Here is a 20,841-nt window from a genome sequence, read left to right as displayed (position 1 = left end):
CTCTTTCTCTCCTTCCAGTTTGTGTTGACAGCCTGTTGTTATTTACAGTTAGGATCAATATTCCCTCCGATCCTACCTACCAATAGGGCTTCCGAGGTGGTGGCAGTGGTAAGGAATCCACCTGCAATGCAGGAGGTGTGGGTTTGATCCCGGGTTGGGAAAGTCCCCTGGAGCGGGGCATGGCAACCAACTTCAGTATTCTTGCCTGGAGAATTCCATGCACAGAGGAGCCTGGTGGGCTACGGTTTATAGGGTTGCATAGAGTCAGATACAACTGAAGTAACTGTGTACACACGCATGCCTACCTACCCATATGCCTAAATTTCTTAAAATTTAAGTTTTCAGCCCCAAATTTAGCATGCAAAACCCATGCAGTTTGGGAAGACCTCTGTCTTGTTCATCACTGTATCCCCCAACTCTAAACACTGTACGTGACAGAGGAGACTCGGAAGAATATTTACCAAATGAAGAAAGGTACTAAAAGAACTTACAGATATGAGTGTGGAAATACCACCAATTTGGGGGAAATCACAAAGGAGGAGATGTAGTTGGTTGGTGATGAACAAAAAGTACAGAGGTTATCAAAGCAGAGAGAAGATAAATCCTGGAAATCACAAACTGCTACATTTGGTATTATCTCCAGTAAAACTATAGAAAAGGTCCCTTCATAAGGTAAGTTGAAGCCAGCAAGAGTTCACTAAGAACCTATAGTCATAAAAAAATTTTTTTTCATTCCTTTCCTGACAGAGTTACGATTTGGGGCGGCTACATAAATGGGTTACCTGAAATTCAGCAGGCAATTGGTCACAACACTTCGCAAAATCTTATGAGCAAGGCTGCCATGGGAACTGGATGACAGTAAGGTTCAGGACCCAAAGGATGCTGACTAATGGATTGCCTGCCAACCTCGAGGGAAATCTCTAGTAACGGGTCACCTGGCTTTGCATCTGCCCTTACCCTATTTAACATGCTTTATTAATGACACAGATGAAAGCATGGATGACCTGGTGCTGACGGCAGACTAGAGATTACACAGACCTTGAAGGGATAACTAATACAACAGATGACAGTCAGACACGAACGTTACTAGCTGCTGTGTACTAAAAGCCTACTTCATCTACCTCTGATATTTTCTTGAATCTAAAGACATGTGTTCTAAAGACATACAGGGTGTAAAAGAAGAAACTGAGGTTCTGAGTGGTGATGAAACTTGCTCCAAGTCACGGAGCTGGTAACAGCAGAGCTGGTCAGTCTGACTCCAGCGTTGGCTTTCTTCTTTGTCCACTCTGCTTGGGACCTTGTCATCAGAATTCACAATGATCTAAGAACTGGAAACCAAAATGATAGCATTCAATTCAAATGTGTGTTGAGCAGTGCACAGGCACTCAGGGGAAGAAACAAGGAGAAGTATAGTTCCATGGCTCAAGGCTCTTCTCAGGAGGAAACATGCTTCAGAGACACACAACTAGGAGATGAGAGGACATGCTGAGTGCAAGACAGAGAGAGGGCATTAGGGGGCCACAGAGGAGGAAGAAATCCTCTCGGCTGTGTGAGCAGAAGAGGGCAGGGACAATGTCAAGGGAGAGATGCCTTGAGCAGTTGGGAGAACATGAACAAGTGCTGGGAGTGCAGAAGGGAGTGAGTGGACTTGCGGTGAAGCGGGTGGTATGAACTGAAACCCAGAGGAAGGAAAACACAGGGCATATTTAGAATATATTGAACCCCTTCTTTGGCTGGGATATACTGATCAGATGAGAAAAATGCGGCCAAAAAGGTGAGGTGAAGAGAGTTGAAGAATGTGCTGGGAAAGACTGAAGGCAAAAGGAAAAGAGGGAGGCAGAGGATGAGATGGTTGAATAGCATCACTGACTCAATGGACATGCGTTTGAGCTAACTCTGGGAGATAGTGAAGGACAGGAAAGCCTGACGTACTGCAGAAAGTTGGACATGACTTAGCGAATGAACAACAACAAGGACGTTTACTCTGAAGGCAAGAAGGAGCCATGGCGAGTTTTGAACAGGGTGTTATTATGAACAGAGTGATGTTTTATGGAGATCTTGCAGCAGTGAAATCTGCAGGAGGGGCTGGAGGTGGGAAGGCCAGGCAGGTGACTATTGCAGTTCGGAGGTGGGCTGTATCTGAGGGGGAAAGAGCCCTGCCTACAGAGTTCCTCTCCACATAGCTCTTAGGTTCACAAAGGTAACTGCATAGATTCAAAATCATTTAAAACCCTAGTTGTACAAAAGGAATTAAAACAGGAAAGGCACAGAGCAAGTTAAATATTAAGAGATACCTCATCTTATACTGGGCTTCCCTGGTGGCTCAGATGGTAAAGAATTTGCCTGCAATGCAGAAGACCCAGGTTTAATCCCTGGGTTGGGAAGATCCCCTGGAAAAGGGAATGGAAACCCACTCCAGTATTTTTGCCTGGAGAATTACATGGACAGAAGAATCTGGTGGGCTACAGTCCATGGGATGACAAAGAGTCGGACACAACTGAGCGACTAACATGTTCATGTTGATCTTATGTTACATACTTGACTGCAGAGCTACCCACACAAACAACTGAAATGGCCACATGTATGTTCTCCACACAGTCAAAAAGAGGAAAAAACCAGTAATTATCTCTGCCAAATGAAAGGAAAAAATGTTTCTCATATGGGCCGAGGACTATGTGAAAAATTGAATTCTCTAATCAGAATGGATAGACACGCTCCAAGAGCAATGCTACCTGGACCACTGTGTAATATTTTCTGGAGGGTAGGCTGTAAGTGGGCTTCCCAGGTGGTGCAGTAGTAAAGAATCCACCTGTCCATGCAGGAGACCGGGTTTGATCCCTGGGTCAGGAAGATCCCTTGGAGAAGGAAATGGCAACCCACTCCAGTATTCTTCCCTGGAAAATTCCATGGCCAGAGGAGCCTGGCAGGCTACAGTCCATGGGGTCACAAAGAATCAGACATGACTGAGCAACGGAACATGTGATCAATCTTTAACGCAAATATTTTTTATTTGCAAGCACAAATGTCAACAAAATTAAAACAAGCTGGGTAAATTCTGGCAATTCCTGGCATCTGTACAGAGTGTTAGAACAAAAGCAAGCAAATGGAGCAACGGAAGGTCTCACGGGGTTTGTTTAAATTCAGACGTGTGTTCAAGAAATTAAAGTGAAAATCCGGGAGAGAGGGAAAAATGAAGTCACGTGGGCATGTTTCTGGGCAAGAACCTGGCAACACAAAAGAGGATATCTGGATGAGCGGAGGGACGGGCTAGGAGGAAAGCAGGTGTGAGGCAGGTGAACCAGCTCTTGCACTCTTGCCCTGGGACACCTGATCAAGGCCAGCAGAGCCTGGCACCTCTGGGGAGGGGACTTCACCCAGACGCATGCTCCCACTGCGCCTTCAGAGCTGGGTGCTCCCTGGGCAGAGGCCAGGCATTCTGCAAACAAGCTGAGCTCCCAGCAGCAAGCTCCAAAGGTCACCTCACCCCATTGTTTAACCCACTGAAAACTACTGAGACTCTCAAGCTTCTGAACAAAATGTTTTTGAATGTCTCTGTAAAAATGTTCTCTGCTGGTTCTTGTGTGGTGCCTGGCATTTAAAAAGAATGCTCTCTCACCATCAGATTATGCTCTGCACACAAATTATGCTCTGCATTTCCATGGATTTGTTTAATGGAACCTTCCCCAGGCTCTCAACTCAAAGTGACGTCTGGCACGGAGCACGCGTTCCCCGGCCAACCCTTTGCTTGCCCGGCTCCTCTGCGCCCCCCCCCCCCCCGAACCCCGATGCAAGTTAACTTTTAATTCAAGTGTACTTAGTGTTCCTTAGTCTCTCCACCTCTCTCCTCCCCTTTCCACACTGTTCTAAGAAAAGCCACAATGGAATGGAAAAGCAAAGCAGATTATGAAAAAAACATTAAGGCCACTCTCTTTAGGACCACTGGACAGTTGTCTGCATGGCAGTGAAATGAAGAAGATAAGTAGGAAGTTGTTTGTTGTTTAGTTGCTAAGTTGTGTCTGACTCTTTGCAACCCCATGGACTGTAGCCTGCCAGGCTCCTCTGTCCATGGGATTTCCCAGGCAAGAATACTGGAGTGGGTTGCCATTTCCTTCTCTAGGGGAGATTCCTGACTCAGGGATCCAACCCACATTTCCTGCATTGGCAGGTGGATTCTTTACCACTGAGCCACCAGGGAAGCCCAAGTAGGAAGTCTCCCCAAACAATTAAACAGTATGTGACTCATTTCTGTGACCTACATCCATAAGCATCCCAAAGGAACAAAATCAACACGGCTCAAAAGGAATAAACTGACTAAAACTGAATTCCAGTATCTCCTTGGTGTATAGCATCACAAAGATATCTTCCAGGCTCTAGAAGGGCATATCCATCTGTCCACAAACATCCAATGAGGACCTCTTAAGTTCCAGGCCCTGTGCGACTTAGGGAGAGCACAAAGGCAAATGGCTCCATGTTTAAATTTTACTCTTGGGCTCCAACATATTTGTAGGGGCACATACCTAAGGTGGTAGAAATTATTTTTAAAATGAAAGGAATTGATAAAACACACATTTCAATGTAGTGGTTGCCTCTGGGGAAAGGCCAAGAATGGGATCTGGAAGAGCCTATAGGCAGCTTCAGTGGTGGTAATTCTTAGAGTGGAAGGTGGGTCACAGTGCCTGCTTTATTATTATTCTCTATAGCTTACATATGGGCTTTCCAAGTGGCACTAGCAGTAAAGAACCCACCTGCCAATACAGGAGATGTAAGAGATGTGGATTAGCTTCCTAGGTCGGGAAGATCCCCTGGAGGAGGGAACAGAAATCCACTCCAGCATTCTTGCCTGGAGAATCCCATGGACAGAGGAGCCTGGTAGGCTATAGTCCATGGGGTTGCAAAGAGTCTGACACGACTGGGCAGCTTAGCATGCACAGCACGGCATAGCTCACATATGTTATACCTGTTCTTTATGGGCAGTATATTAAATACATAATAATTAAAAAGAAAGAAATAAGGCAGCACAAATAATTTAAAATAAGAAGCAAATGTGGGGGATGGAAAGAATGAAAGGAAGGAAAGATGGGGAAAAAACATGGTCCACATCCTAAAGAGGCTCACATCCTAGTAGAGGAAAGAGTCGTGGTAACCATGACAACAGAACTTTTTAAAACCTTCAAAGGAAGTACACGGGGCTTCCCTGGTGACTCAGTGGTAAAGAATCCACCTGCCAATGCAGGAGACTTGGGTTGGAGCCCTGGTCAGGAAGATTCCCTGGAGAAGGAAATGGCAACCTACTCCGTTATTATTGCTTGGGGAGTCCCACGGACAGAGAAGCCTGACGGGCTACAGTCCCTGGGGGTCTTAAAAGAGTGGGACATGACTTAGCAGGTAAAACACAACAAGGAAGTACATAGTAATACAGTTAACAGCAATGGCATGTAAAATTCAGATCCCTGAGTGTCTTCACACTTAAAAACCTGGTTTTACCCTTTATAAGTGTCAATCTAGCATTACTTCCCAGAACCCCAAAGTCTGGGTTCCACGGTCCTCCTCCATGTACTCAGAGGACTCGGCACTTTCCCCAGAAACACACACGTATGTGGAGCCCCTGGCTTACTGTTGTATCCCGGTGCCTGGCTCACTGGCTGGCACATCAATAAAGAGTTGCTGAAGCAACAAATGAGGAGCATTACTGGGTTGCCTGGAGAAGCCCATGGACAGAGGAGCCTGACGGGCTATAGTCCATGGGGTCGCACAGAGTCGGACATGACTGAAGCAACTTAGCACGTATGCACACACTGGGTTCACATCTGTTACGTGGTGGCTGAGACAGGAGAGAAAAGAAAGGATGGAAATGCAGAGCTGGAGAATCTCATCCCAAACTCAAGCCTCAGCTCCGCACAGACAAAACCCCTCCACCACCCCTGCTAAGCTGGGCTCGGCCATGCAGGAGACCACGGCATTGCCCGCAGATCCTGAACTACGGCTCTCCACTGCATTACGACGCACCAAAGCCTCTCAGCCTGTATCCTCTGCTTCCTCTACAAACGCCGGGGGGGAAAGCACTGAAGTCAGGTAGGAACCCAGGATCAGGTTCAGGCACAGCCTCCATCTCAAGAACGGTCAGGCTCGCCAGTCGCCTGGGCAGAAATCAGATCTTCCTGGCAGAGGCTTGCAGAGCCTGCGTTATCTCAGCCACAGGGGTGAGCACAAGAAGCCAAAACTGCGGGAAGATCCAGTTTCCCTGAATAATGTTGCCACCACGCAGGACGAGGGAACACCCCTCCCTCTGAAACTGCTGTAAACTCTCTTGGATACAAAAGGACTCAGGAAACAGAACTGCCAACTGAGACCTCAGAATGCTCCTCAGATGTCAACAGAAGAACGTGATCCCCAACTCATGACAGCAGCACTGGTCACCTAACAAACGCTCGACAAATTGTGCATCATCGGAGCGTGTGCCTGTCTGACTAAAGTCAATGGAAAAGGACAGAGGGGATTATGTTGGTCACAGACCAGTGTCATATAGATAAAAGGTCGCTGTGCTAGTGGGATGTTGCTATGGATTTGATTTTTGCCTTGAAATATTCCAAGAGAAGGCTTATTCTAGCTTCATTGCTTAAGTGATATTGCATCTGAAATTAGGTTTAGCAAAATATATTTAGCTCTATGTTTGGAAATATAGTGAGTCCCAGATCCCCACCCTCTAGAGACCTCATATTAAATTGCCTTCTACAAATGTCCTCCCCTTTTTCTCCATTCAAGCAAAATTGGTATATCCCTTATTCCACATGCCATGTTCTTTCCAGGGCAAACAGATGGAAGGAAGAGAACATGCCAAAAAGAAGAAATGGAAAATGAAAATGACATTGTAATGAAAATAAAACTGCAAAATATTATCTGGGTCAACTCTTCATGCGCTTTAAAATCAGCACCAGCAGGCTCTGCACATATGGCATTGGTTTTACTCTTTTTTTTTGGTTCAGATGTCACAGAGGATTAGTGCAAAAAGAAAAACCCCAGCATGGGGCCTATTTTTGTACAGATTAATCAATCATTTCCCTTCCTTTCCTTTCTCATCACTCCCAAAACTCAACTTAATGAAACGGCTCTCATTCAAAATATGTCATTTATCGCACACTGAATGGAAAGCCTTTCAGGAAAGGAAGTGAGCTTAGAATCGGAACCTAAGTTTTTAAATGTCACATTTTTAATACAAGGTATAAATATTAACTACACTTAGCTACGGCCCAGCCCCTTTAAGCTTACATATCTGTTGTGGAATCTTACATATCCGTTAGTGGCAGCAAAATGAATTGGCAAACATTTCATTATGTAGATCTAGATACAGCCATCTGACAAAAACAGAAAGCCACACATCTGAAAAGAAAAAACTACCGCACATCGCACGTTTTGTTTTGTTGTTTACATTTTCAAGTACACTGAATGTTATAATTCCCATCAGAAAACTGAGCACCAAGCGCATGGTTAGGTTCTTAGCATTTGCTAGGAAATCTGATAAGCTGAATGGAATCAAACCAAAGAACTGTTCAAGCTCTTCGATACACCCTCCCTTAACTACAAGCCATTGTAGAAATGATGATAATGATGCTTACAGTAATCATAATACAACAGCAGTGACTATTTAGTATATGTCATGGGCTACTGATGATGTCACTGAATTTTCAAAAGCAACCTATTGTCATAGGTACTATTATTAGTTCACTATATAGATGAGGGACAGGGAGGTCTGGCATGCTGCGGTTCATGGGGTCGAAAAGAGTCGGACATGACTGAGCGACTGACCTGAACTAAACTGAACTGATACAGATGAGGAAACAGAGAGCAAATTCCGATATTTTGAGGTTGAAAAAAATCCCATACTCTGCTGGTTTGCAGAGATGGGCAGGAGAATTTGTCACAGACACACTGAAACCAGGAAGTGGAGCCTATAAAACCGGAAGTGAAAGTGAAAGTCGCTCAGTTGAAAGTCTTTGCAACCCCATGGACTATACAGTCCATGGAATTCTCCAGGCCAGAATACTGGAGTGGGCAGCCTTTCCCTTCTCCAGGGGATCTTCCCAACCCAGGGATTGAACCCAGGTCTCTCGCATTGCAAGCAGATTCTTTACCAACTGAGCCACAACTAATGAGGTGAAAAACTTTGCAGAAAGTGTCATGGACATTGTTTCCATGTCTTTAAAGCCATGATCACTAGAGAGTGTATCATGAACCTTTATTTGTCTGCTGCCCCTTTGATGAGTGGAAATTATATTTATAAAATATTAAGACAGTGACCTAAAGCCCGACCTCAGTGACAAAATCAGAGCCAGAGGTGTCACCAGGGCATTTGCATCCTCAAAGGGTGGTAACTTTTCACCATTTGAGGGAATTAAAATTGAGCCATGACTAACAGCTGGAAGAGATGACATTACACCGGTTCTCCTCTGCATGAATGGTTAGTCATGAGTACAGAAAATAAGAGACATTTACAATCTAATGTGACACTCTGTGCTCACTGTTCTATATACTAAAAATGAATCACTCTTATACCAATACAGTGTATATTCTGCTTTTTGTCTAGAGCTGCTAGACGCCAGCTACCTACTGCGGACAGTCTGAAGATCTAATTTAATGTAATTTTAGAGTTACTGAACTAAATTTGGGGTGACCATACATATAGTCTTTTGTTTCCACTCATTAATTTTAATACTGCAGGCATTAATCATTCACCCAGCAGATGAAAATTGCTCTAAGATGACTCATGTGTTTTACAACATTGCAAACCCAACCCTTATGTTTTTGGAAGGTACAATAAAGCGGAAGTGTTAGAGCAAATCATTAATAAACACAAAATTCTTCCCCATCCCAATTCCATGGACCTGAAGAGTTTCTGAATTATTTCTGAACACTATATGAGAAAAATAAATTAAAACTGGTTAGAGAGATGGTCTCTGAGTAATTTCCATGGTGAACTAGCAGAGATGAGCACATAAGCAAGATCAGTCTTGATAATAAATACATCGAGTCTCAGCCAACACAGGCCCCATGGCACACTCTCTGCAGGGCCAATTAGCATTAATTGTGCCTGTGCTCATCTATTCCCATAGCACGTCACTGGGGAAGGACAAGCTCTGCATTTACAAATGCAGCATGCAAGGCTCAGAGTTAGGAGAGCATTCTAAAATGTAATCATCCATGTCCACCTTTTCCCCTTTGCCTCAAATGGCAGATTCACAGATGACAGATTCACAAATGACAAGGGGTATTTAAAACAATATAGGTGTGTGTTTTCAAAGTTTAGTTTCAGACCCTGCATTCAGGATATCTGAAAGGTAGACAGAGTTGAAAATTTGTTTCCAGACTACATTTTTAGCCTACCACAAGTAACTTGACACACACATATACACAAAGAACATATCCTCTGGGATCCAATATAATTATTTACTTACTGTGACTAATATGACTTACTTAGAAGATAAGCTCCGTAGACTTTCATGGCAAACACTGCCTCTGCAAACAGCCTCCCACCTCAGGCTGGGGTATGTCTTGTGCAGAAATACAGTATGTGCAGCTCAGCTCATCTCTCCGTGGAGTACAGTCTCAGAGTGGGGTATCCATGGAGACCGAGCCTCCTACTTGTACAGGGCAAGTAAGTTACTCTGCTGGGCACCATAGCAACAGGAGGCAGAGGGGAGGCTGGCCAATCAGGAGAGAGCACAAGAGCTTCTCCTCGGTGACTGCAGCATTTCAAATGAAACCATCACCCTCATGAATGGACACAAAGCATTTAAGGAAACATCAAATTGTCAAACAGAGGTAAAGGCCTACAGAACAGTCAAGGCTAATCTTTGACAATTATGGAGCAACACTTAAGAGTCTTTTGACAGTGATTATATCCCAAAGAGTGAGGAAGAAATTACATCAAAACCCAACACATTCCTACATGGAATGGCAAGCACGTGACGCTTTGAGGAAAATACTCAGTGTACTTCCTGACTTCCAGCTATTTAAATATGCAAGGCACTTCACAGTCCTCCCGGGGAGGGAGGACCAGGAGACAATCGCTGTTCTGAAGGGAGAAAATGGAATTGAAGGCTGTCTGAGACAACTGTTGGCACAGTGTTTCCAAACAGGAGTATGCTTAGAGCAAAGATGTTTATTAAGCTTCCAGAAAAGCCATTTACTATATTAGAATAATTCTTACTAAGAAGGTAACGGTGATAAAATAGGACCAATGCAAACAAGATGGTAAGCGAGCATTCAAATACCTTAAAGTTGTGCTATTTGTAAACTTTGCTCGTGCTATTTGTAAACTTTGCTCATTTAATAACCGCAATGATCATTTACTGAGCACACACTGCACAACAGGAAAATACTGTAACTACAAACACTTGCCAAATGCTGACACTGATTTTTGCAAAGGTATAGGCCATGCACGTTTACCTCTCAGTGTCGTGCAGTATTTACTCGATGCACATACCGGCATATCTCACCTTACTGTGTTTTACTGTATTGTGCTTCGCAGATACTGCTTTTTTTTAAAAAAAATTGAAGGTATGTGGTACTGTGAGTTGTCAGATGATGATCTGCATATGATAGCATAAAGTATTTTTAAATGTATATATTTTTAGACCCAATGCTATTGCACATTTCATATACTACAGTAGAGTGTAAATATAACTTTTATAGACTTTAGGAAACCAAAAAATTCATGTGACTCACTTCATTGCAATATTCACTTGACTGCAGTGGTCTGGAACCAAACCCATAAAATCTCTAAGGTAGGCCTGTACTTCGTTACATACATAACATGTTATGATTCTCACATCAACATGAGAAAGATAAGTATTAATTGTTCCTCTATATGACAAAAGAGAAACCATTTCCTCATATTTACAAAAGAAACTATCCAGCATGTGAACTCCCCTGCCTCCCACTGCTTGGCAAGTGACGTGGTACACCCTACTCAATACCTAAATATAAGGTGAGGCACTCTCTTCCCACAATTACCTCACACAAAAGAAAGCTCCTTATTTTAAAGTCTTTCCAAAGCCTCTTATTATAGAGCTTTCTCTTATAATTACCTTCTTTGAACAAAAAGTGTCATTTGAAAAAGACACATGGGACTGAATCGACCTCAATCAGTATTGTTTTGGGCTGCCTTCAGGGGTTGACTGACGGAATTGTTTAAAATGGAGGGGGCCAAGAAATTCAAAGCCAGATTTTGTAATTATTCCTGTGGTATGACTCCTCCAGCCTTTTTTAAAGATCAATTTAAATAGCAATGTTGTTCAGTCGCTAAGTCGTGTCTGACTATTTGCAATCCCCTGGACCGCAGCACGCCAGGTCTCCCTTGTCCCTCACTGTCTCTCTGAGTCTGCCCAAGTCCATGTCCACTAAATCGGCGATGCCATCCAACAATCTCATGCTCTGCTGCCTCTGCTATTAAATAGCAATAGTCAAAGGTTAAGTTATGGAGATTGAAAAAAAAACCGTACTCTCTTTGCTAACTGGACTTAGTAACTGAATAGCTTTGGGTATTGACTGATACTGACATTGCCTCTACAGGGGAACAGAAAAACCACCTGCCCCCATGCTCTCCGTGGGTGCTGTGATGGTCTGCTAGCTGTCCTCCCATGTCCAGCCCCGTTCTTTCCTTCTTCCATAATAATAGATGCCCAGCTGACCAAGATGTCCTGGGATATAATTGGAAATGACATGTGCCACTTCTGTGCCCTGACCCTAAAATGATTGGGTGAGTATCCCCTGGTCCCTCTCTCCCTTCTTTCTTCCTGGAGGAGGACAGCCGACCTGACATGCTGCCTACCGGCCTCGGTCTCCCAAACACCTAGGGACTGTTTTATGACGAAGATCAGCTTCTGTCTAGTTTTTAACCTCTGGATTTGGCAGCCTCTTATACATTAACTTAACAGCTACCCTCACAGTACTCGCAGGCTCAAAAATAATGTCCAATGAGAGCTCCAGATATGAATTCAAAATGGCTTTGTATCAAACAAATTGGGCAGAAGTGAAGATAACTTGCTCTGGAAAAGACTTCCGAGTTGAAAACTAGCTCCAGGGAGGAGGAGGGTCATAAATTTTTTATATTAATGATGAATAACAAGATCCCTACTTCTAAATAAATAACAGAGTATACATTTGTATGTTTAACTAAAAAAATAAATTTAAAAAACCAGCAGCTATTGACTATTTCATCCATCTCTAAAGGTTTACTCAGGTTAGCAAATAAAATGTTTTTAATCTCATTAGGAAAATGCAGGACCTTGTATTCACTCATATACACTGTCTCCTACACTTGGCTCTGTTTTCACTGCCTCTCCTTCATTAACCTGCTTCCAGTTTCACCTATTGATAATGCAAGCTCCACAGAGCAACCAAAAGGGCCTTGAACATACACACTAAATTGTGTTGCGTTGAGAGCATGCTCAGTCGTGTCTGACTCTGTGCTCTATGGACTGTAGCCCACCAGGCTCCTCTGTCCAGGGAATTTTCCTGACCTAGGGATCGAACCCACATCTCCTGTGACTCCTGCATTGGCGGGCAGATTCTTTATCACTGAGCCACCTGGGAAACCCATATATTAAATTATGTTTCTCTTAAAACTGGCCAGTAGGTTCCCATTGCTTGATGCAGACTTCACTTGCAACTACTCTTTCCTCTTCCTAGCTCACTGCTTCGCTCACTGTCCCTGCAAACCCTCCACAAGTGCAAAGGAATATGACTAAGTTCTCAGCTCAAATGTCACCTCCCCAGACACTCCCAGCCCAATGCTCGTCACCGGCTATAGCATTACCTTGTTTTACGTGTCACTATCTGAACTTATCTTGTTTGTCTGCTTGTGTATCAGCCATCTCCCTATATCAGGCAGGTTCCAAGAGAACAGGCATCTTGTCTGTTTTTCCCCTCCTCTGTCCCAAAAGCCTGGAACAAGGGTGTCAGCACAGAATAAATGCCTTATCAATACTTGTTGAGTGAATGAGTGAAAGCTGGCCCATCAGTGTACAGCAAGGATTCAAACTGAAGTTGAGTAGAATCCTTACAGGTGGTGAAGTGAGGATTGCTGTCTTTTAGACTCCTACACAGCAATCACCTTCCTGCAAAGCCACAAGCATTCCAGTCCATGTAATGGACTTGAATTCAAAATGGCTTGGATTGTAAGTCCACTGTAGCTAGTTTCCTGAAGCTCACCTCACTTAACCATAGCCGGCATCCACATTGCCTACTGCTGAACCTTGGCTGTTGTTAGACACAGGTTCAGGTGGTAGAAGACTGTAACTCACTGAATTACCCCAACAAACTTACATAAGTTTGGTTCAACACATAACTTTCATCAGTAGCCCAGTCCACCCAAACGCCACCCACCTAATTATACAGACAAAGAAGACAGAGAAGACAGAAGTCCCCTCCACCTCCTCTCTTGTTAGGGGCATTGTTTTGCTGGGTTTCCCTAGTGGCTCAGATGGTAAAGAATCTGCCCACAATGTGGCAGACCCGGGTTCGATCCCTGAGTTGCGAAGCTTCCCTGGAGGGGGGCATGGCAACCCAATCCAGTAATGTTGCCTTGGAAATCCCATGGACAGAGGGGCCTAGTAGACTACAGTCCAGTCAGTCAGCTCAGTCGTGTCTCTTTTTGACCTCATGGACTGCAGCACGCCAGGGACTACAGTCCATAGCGTTGCAAAGAGTCAGACACGACTAAGCGACTAACACTTTGCTACCAAAGTGCATGGTTCCCTCACACGCAGCCTGGGAATTCTCTGGCCCTGGGGTCTGGTATCTCGACCTTCCTCTGGCCTCTTCACAACAGGGAAGGGCTCCAGGCTGCTCCATCCCCGTACTGGTTGTGCCATGCACTAAGCTGCTTCAGTCCCGTCTGACTCTTTGCAATCCTTTGAACTATAACCCTTCAGGCTCCCCCGTCCCTGGGATTCTCCAGGCGAGAATACTGGAGTGGGTTGCCATGCCCTCCTCCAGGGGATCTTGCCGACCCAGGGATCAAACTCACGTCTCTTATGTCTCCTGCATTGGCAGGCGGGTTCTTTACCACTAGCGCCACTTGGGAAGCCCCATTCTGGTTGGGTTTCCTTAATTAAGCCCATTTCTGTGCATGCAGTCTCCTCAATAAACTCTTCTCAATTGGCAGGGGGCGGGGGCGAAGCCCAACCTAAAGCATATATCTGTATGATTTATAACTCTTAGTTTATAGGTTTGTGTGTAAAAGAAATTTTCAGGTTAATTTCTGTTGGGCTGGTAGTCGATAAAAACCTTTAATGGTAGGTGTGTGGTCTTCTGGGGCATCTGCTATGTGTGAGATACCACTAACGCTTTGTTCTCAGCACATTAGAGCACTTAGGAAGCATCTGGCGGGCCCCCAAATTGGTAGCTATAACACTGTAGGTGTAATAAATCCCAGTAGACCTGGGATATGGACAGCAGTCACCTCTGAGAAGAAGATTATAACTCACTAATTCTTATGGGAAAACCATTAGCAGACCATTTGGCCCCATCACATTGATTGGGTGTACCATCAAAGGCACAGATGGGAGAAAGGCATGACAGTAAATATGTAAGTAACCCTGCCATAAAGATAAACACCCAGGGCTCCTCATCACAGTTAAGCTTTTTTTTTCCTACCGGTCTGGTCTCTGCTGGAGAGAAGAGGTAGATTATACAGCATACATATACAGTTCATCATAAGACATTTTATGCTGATTCCTAGGGGGACATTTTTTTCTCTCAGAGTGAAAGTTTCAGAGATCCACTTCGGTATCAGTGCAAAAGCTCCTGTTTAAGTTGGCAAAACCTAATCATTGTTTATGCAACTACTGACGACACACAGGGCGGCACATAAAACACTGTGACAAGTAGAGAAAGAAGTGGATCATGATTAAGTGGAAAACTCTGAAGACCTTAACATTCTTTGATGGTGACATCTTCATGGTTTATTTTCCTGATCTGCATCCAAATAGCCTCCTGTGTTCAATTTTCTGTATTTCATTGAAGTTACATTGAGGTTCATTGATTTGGTTAGCAGCAGCCAGCATAATCTGTATATGGACTATACCAGCTAATCTATAGGGCTCCACAGATATTTTTTAAAAAATCCCTGTCTCATATCAACTCACCTTTCTCAATTGTCATACTTCCCTGTTACAATTAAAATTATTCCTTTGACGTTGGACCTTACAAACCAGTGTGGTAGTTAAGAGTCAAAAGCAAAACTATCCTGTTTAGAATCCATTTACAGACTGTGACCTCGCATGAATTAGTGTCTCTATGGCACAGTTTCTCCATCTGTAAAAGAGGGGACAATGATACCCCCTTCTCACACTGATATGAGGATTAAATGAGTGAAGTCCTTGGAATTTTGCCTGGGACAGTCAAGGCTCAATAAATATGAGCTACAACAATTTTTAATCAAATTTCAGAGTCATGCAAGCACACGATTACATCTAATATAGTCTTCCAGCTATGTTTAGCATCTGAAACAGACTAAAGACTTTATTTGAGATTGGGCTTTGCTGCTGAAAGAGCTTTGATTGAAACTAAAAGCTATTAGAAAAGCACTGCCCGCCAAAGAATGCAGAATGTTTCCATATAACCCAAATCTCTTTTAGCACTAAAATTTTAATTTTTCCATTTTATGAAAATATTTCTAAAATGCTTCAGGAATTTTCCTGCCTTCATACACATCATTTTCTGCCAACTACACCATCACAATGACTCAGTCTGTTTCTAGAACATTAACTATTGCATTAGTGCTACAAGAAGCCTCTCATGTGGTGCCAGTGATAAAGAATGTGCCTGCCAATGCAGGAGATGCAAGAGATGCGGGGTCAGGAAGATTTCCTGGAGTAGGGAATGGCAACTCACTTCAGTATTCTTGCCTGGGAAATCCCACGGGACAGAGGAGCCTGGCAGGCAACAGCCCATGGGGTCACAAAGAGTCGGATACAACTGAGCACATATATACACACACAAGTGCTACAAAACATTTAATAGGTCATTATGCATTTTAGTGGTCTTCTGTTTGCTTTTTTAATATTTTCCCTTTCATATTTTCTCTTTCCTCATTGTCAAACCATCATCTGTCAATCAACTCATGCTCTCTCCAGTGTCCTCCAATAGCAAACACTCCTCCTGTTTTATGTGAACTGGGAGAACATGACATGCTAGAATTTTGTTTTAATAGACGTAAGTTCTGTGTGATAGTTTCAAGGATTTTCCTGTAAACAAAGTACAAGGAATCTCTGACAACTATTTTAAGAGCAACGAATGACCATTATGAACATTTACTAAGGAATTGCTTTGTGCCAGATGGAACGCTGGGCATTTTGCATTCTTTAATCTGTTTAATGGACACAATAACCCATTCTGAAGATGCCAAACACAAAGTTTCTGGAAGATTACAGGTAGCTGAAGAGTGCACAGTTACAAAGAGGTGGTATGAAGATGTGAACCCGGTACGCTGGACTCCTGAGTCTGGTGGTTAGTAAGTGTCCCCGCAGCCCCGCCCCACCATCCATTCACACCTTCCCCCCAAGAAATCCCAAGCTGAGTAACCTGCGGAGAACTGTAAGCTAAGTTCTTGAGTCTCCTCTTCATAGCCAAGTTATTGTAAGAACATATGCCCAGTTCGTGCCCCACCCTGTACGTTGTCCCTTTTATTTGACAGGACTAACTTTGAAGTCAAAGGGACGATGCCCCTGATAAGCACGGGAACACCTGCAGGCCATTGGCTGTGTGCGAAAGAGCCTCCGTCTACCAAAACCAGTGTTGATTAATCACCAATCCAGTTGGTGCCTTCTGAGTTTTCTAGCAAATGCTTCTGAAAGTGGGAAATTGTCTTTTGAAAGTCACCCATCCTCCAATACTGTGGTGAGGTTATTACAGGTCATCTGGCCAGGTTTCTGATTTCAATAGCCTGGGTGGTGTCTGATGACAGGGGAATACCAACCTAGTCTGAATGCTGATGGCGGCGGTGACATCTTTCAAATGCAGATTTCAACATTTCAGTTTCTAAATGTGGATTTCTTTTCAATTATAGTGACCCTAACCATTTGCTCTTGATCTACCTCCTTAAACAGCAGGTGATTTTTTCCCCACCTTTTCACTTTTTCTAATTATTTGTTCAAATTGTGTAGTTGTTTCCCCAGCTCTCCCACAAGCCTTGTGTAGGAAGGATTTAGTCCTTGCATTTGTAGAACAGGTACCGACTGGGTCTTTTTCTCCTTTGGGTTAAGATGCTCCCCAAGTAGACAATCAAGCATTAAAGGGGCCCAGGGAAATCATTTAATGTTCTAGCGCAGAAATCCAATTAAAAACTTTCCTTTCTGGGTGACAACAATCTCATCAGGAAAACTGACTGTGGACTAAAATCAGGATAAGCATCTGAGAGAAGGAATGCTAACAACGCAGATCTCTCAAAAAGTATTGGGATTGACATATACACACTACTATTGCAGGCACGTGTGCTAAGCTGCTTCAGTCATGTCCAACTTTTTGTGACCCTATGGACTGTAGCCAGCCAGGCTCCTCTGTCCATAGGATTCTCCAGGCAAGAATACTGGAGTTGATTTCCATTTCCTACTCCAGGGGATCTTCCAGACCCAGGGATGGAACCCACGTCTCTTATGTCTCCTGCATTGGCAGGCGGATTCTTTACCACTAACGCCACCTGGGAAGCCCATACACTACTATTAATACACATAAAATAGATAACTAAAAAGGACCTACCTACTCTACAGCACAGGGAACTCTACTCAGCACACTGTAATGACCTAAGGAAAAGAATCTGAAAAAGAGAGAATATATGTATATGCATGGGCTTCCCAGGTGGCACCAGTGGTAAAGAACCTGCCTGCCAATGCAGGAGACATAAGAGACGCGGGTTCGATCCCTGGGTCAGGAAGATCCCCTGGAGGAGGGCACAGCAACCCACTCCAGTGTTCTTGCCTGGAGAATCCCATGGACAGAGGAGCCCGGAGAGGGGCTATAGTCCATAGGGTTGCAGAGTCAGACACAAATGAAGTGACTTAGCATAGCACAGCATGTATATGTATAAATAATTCACGCAGCCGTACAGCAGAAGCTAGCACAACACTGTAAATCAAGTATATTCCCATAAAAATGCATGATTATAAAAAGTTCCCTATCAGCATGCCTTCATTCCCTTCCTTTTAATCTGTACTACAGTTCAGCTTTATTGTACGGTTACCTGTCTTGAATGATAAGGTTCCCAAGAGCAAGGATGATGCTGAGGTCATCTCTGCCTATCTTTCCCACGCTCCTCCCACACTAAACATAATTCCATTCTCATTGAAGGATTTATTGCACACCTGTGTCATGACAGACAATTGTATTATGTTCTAGAGATGCAGTCTTGAACGTCTGCTGAGTTGACTCATGAAAACATGGAAAAGGCAAAGCCATTATCCAACTGACCGCAGGGTTGTTTTCTTTCGCTCTTTGGTGACAACTTTTAATTAAATCTGCATTAAGTGACAGAAGCCAAAATGACAGAAGGCACACTGCCTCCTAGAAGTTCCAGCACAAGTCCTGCCTAGAAGAAGGCAGGGCTTTCATGCTGTGTGTGTCATGGTGCCCTGCTGGGGAGTGTGAGCGTGCTCAGCTTACCTTACAAAGCCCTTCCTGGCATTGTGTGACACAATTCCTTCTCCTTCTGCATTAGGTACCCAGTCAACATTACTATGGAGCTTCCCAGGTGGCTCAGTGGTAAAGAATCTGCCTGTCAATGCAGGAGATGCAGGTTTGATCCCTGGGTTGGGATGATGCCTGGAGGAGGGAATGGCAACCCACTCCAGTGTTCTTGCCTGGAGAATCCCCATGGACAGAGGAGTTTGGGGGGCTACAGTCCATAAAGTTGCAAAGAGTTGGACAGGACTGAGTGACTAAGAACACACACACACATACAACATTATTAGCTCTATCTGAACAACCAAAGGGGCATTTCAATAACTCCTTTCCAAGGTGAACAGCAGTTTCCAGAATCTAGAACAACAGACCTAAAATTAAATGGGCCCAGGTTAATGTTAAAGGGCCCTGGAGCATCTGTGTAGGAGACACTAATTGCTTGCTATTTTAATAAACTGGTATTGGTTCTAATGAGTTGATTTATTTAAAAAAAGTAGAGCACACATCAAGAGTGGAAGATGAGTTTAGGCTGAGGGGAGATGGTCACCTGGGGCTGAAGAGGAGATGGACCATTTTAATAACCGGTGAGCAGTATCTTCTTGTGGTTTAATGACACATTCTCTGCATTTTATAAATTTTGGAGTAACCCAAGGCCCTTGTGTCCAGAATTTCCTCTCTTCTTAGTTATGAGACTGACAGGTTTATTCTGCTGAAAGGTCAGAGAGCTATAGGTCCCAGTGCAGACTGTTTTAAATACAAAGAGCTTACCCTACAGACTGGAGAAGGAAATGGCCACCCATTCCAGTATCCTTGTCTGGAGTATCCCATGGACAGAGGAGCCTGGCAGGCTACAGTCCATTGGGTCGTAAGAGTTGGACACGACTTAGAGACTAAACCACCACACCACTGTACAGATAGGGACCCATTCAAAAGCTCAAGCAACTCCTTTTAGTGATGACATTAGGAATCTCAGGCAACTAAAAAATACACTTTAAGGACCCTTGTGACCTTGACCAAATGCAAATAAATCAAAAGATCATGAGGTCAGCACTGCTTAGCAGTTGACAAAGCAGTTGACAAAGGTGCTATTTCAGGCTCTGCCTCTGGGCAGGGGTTATTAACTAGGAGTCAAAAATCCTAATAAAGGGGGTCCATAAAACCTCAGAAATAGTATGTGATATTTTGTGCATATTTTTCTGGAGTATGGGTCCATGGCCTTCAGGATTCCCAAAGGATCCATTATTACCGAAATAAAGAACAACTCGTGTTTCCTTTCTTTCCTCCTTCCTTCTTTTCCTCCCTCCCTTTCTTCCTCCCTCCCCCCTCCTTTTTAGTCTTTTTGTCTGTACTTTCTACTTAAACATCCTCAGCAAGACAAGTAGCTGATCTTCAACAAGTATCTTCTGTAGGAACCAAGACTTGCTCAGGGTGAATTCTGTGCATACACATAGGGTTTTTAACCTTACATTAAGATATGATTATTCTTATGATGATTATTGAAACAAGGCTTCCCCTGGACCTTAGTGGTGAAGAATCCGCCTACAGTGCAGGAGACACGGGTTCTATCCCTGAATCGGGAAGATCCTCTGGAGGAGGAAATGGCAACCCACTCCAGCATTCTTGCCTGGAGAATCCCATGGACGGAGAAGCCTGGAGGTCTACAGTGCATATGGTCACAAAGAGTCAGACATGACTAAAGTGACCGAGCCCATGATGATCACTGAAACAAGGAAGAGCAAGGATAACCTTGAAATGAAAGTGAAAGTGTTAGTCACTCAGTCGTGTCCGACTCTTCATGACCCCATGCATTATAGTCTGCCAGGCTCCTCTGTCCTTGGGATTCTCCAAGCAAGAATACTGGAGTGGGTTGCCGTGCCCTCCACCAGAGGATCTTCCCAACCCAGGGATCGAACCCAGGTCTCCCACATCACAGGTAGATTCTTTACCATCTGAGCCACCAGGGAAGGCCAAGGATAATCTTAACGGCCATTTAACTTAGTTTGTTCTTGCTGCACCACACTCGTCTCTTGTTTCACTGTTTATTTGTATAGTCACCACTGTAAAATGTTTTGAGAATGAGGTGGGGATCAGGGGAGGTGGCGGGTGGTGAATAACAGAAATAAAATAATTTCAGGTTGCATTCAAATCCTACAATATCTTCACAAT

General features: G+C 43.9%; 1 protein-coding gene across 12 annotated transcripts in view; it reads right to left on the bottom strand.

Moving 5' to 3' along the window:
* Nucleotides 1–20,841, bottom strand: part of SYBU (syntabulin) — a 122,801-nt gene that overhangs the window by 32,824 nt on the left and 69,136 nt on the right. The gene's annotated exons all lie outside the window — the stretch shown is intronic.

The sequence above is a fragment of the Cervus elaphus genome, chromosome 21, assembly GCF_910594005.1.
Source record: "Cervus elaphus chromosome 21, mCerEla1.1, whole genome shotgun sequence".
Lineage (NCBI taxonomy): Eukaryota > Metazoa > Chordata > Mammalia > Artiodactyla > Cervidae > Cervus > Cervus elaphus.
The sequence above is the reverse complement of the archived record's forward strand: the minus strand, read 5'-3'. Positions and strand labels throughout refer to the sequence as shown.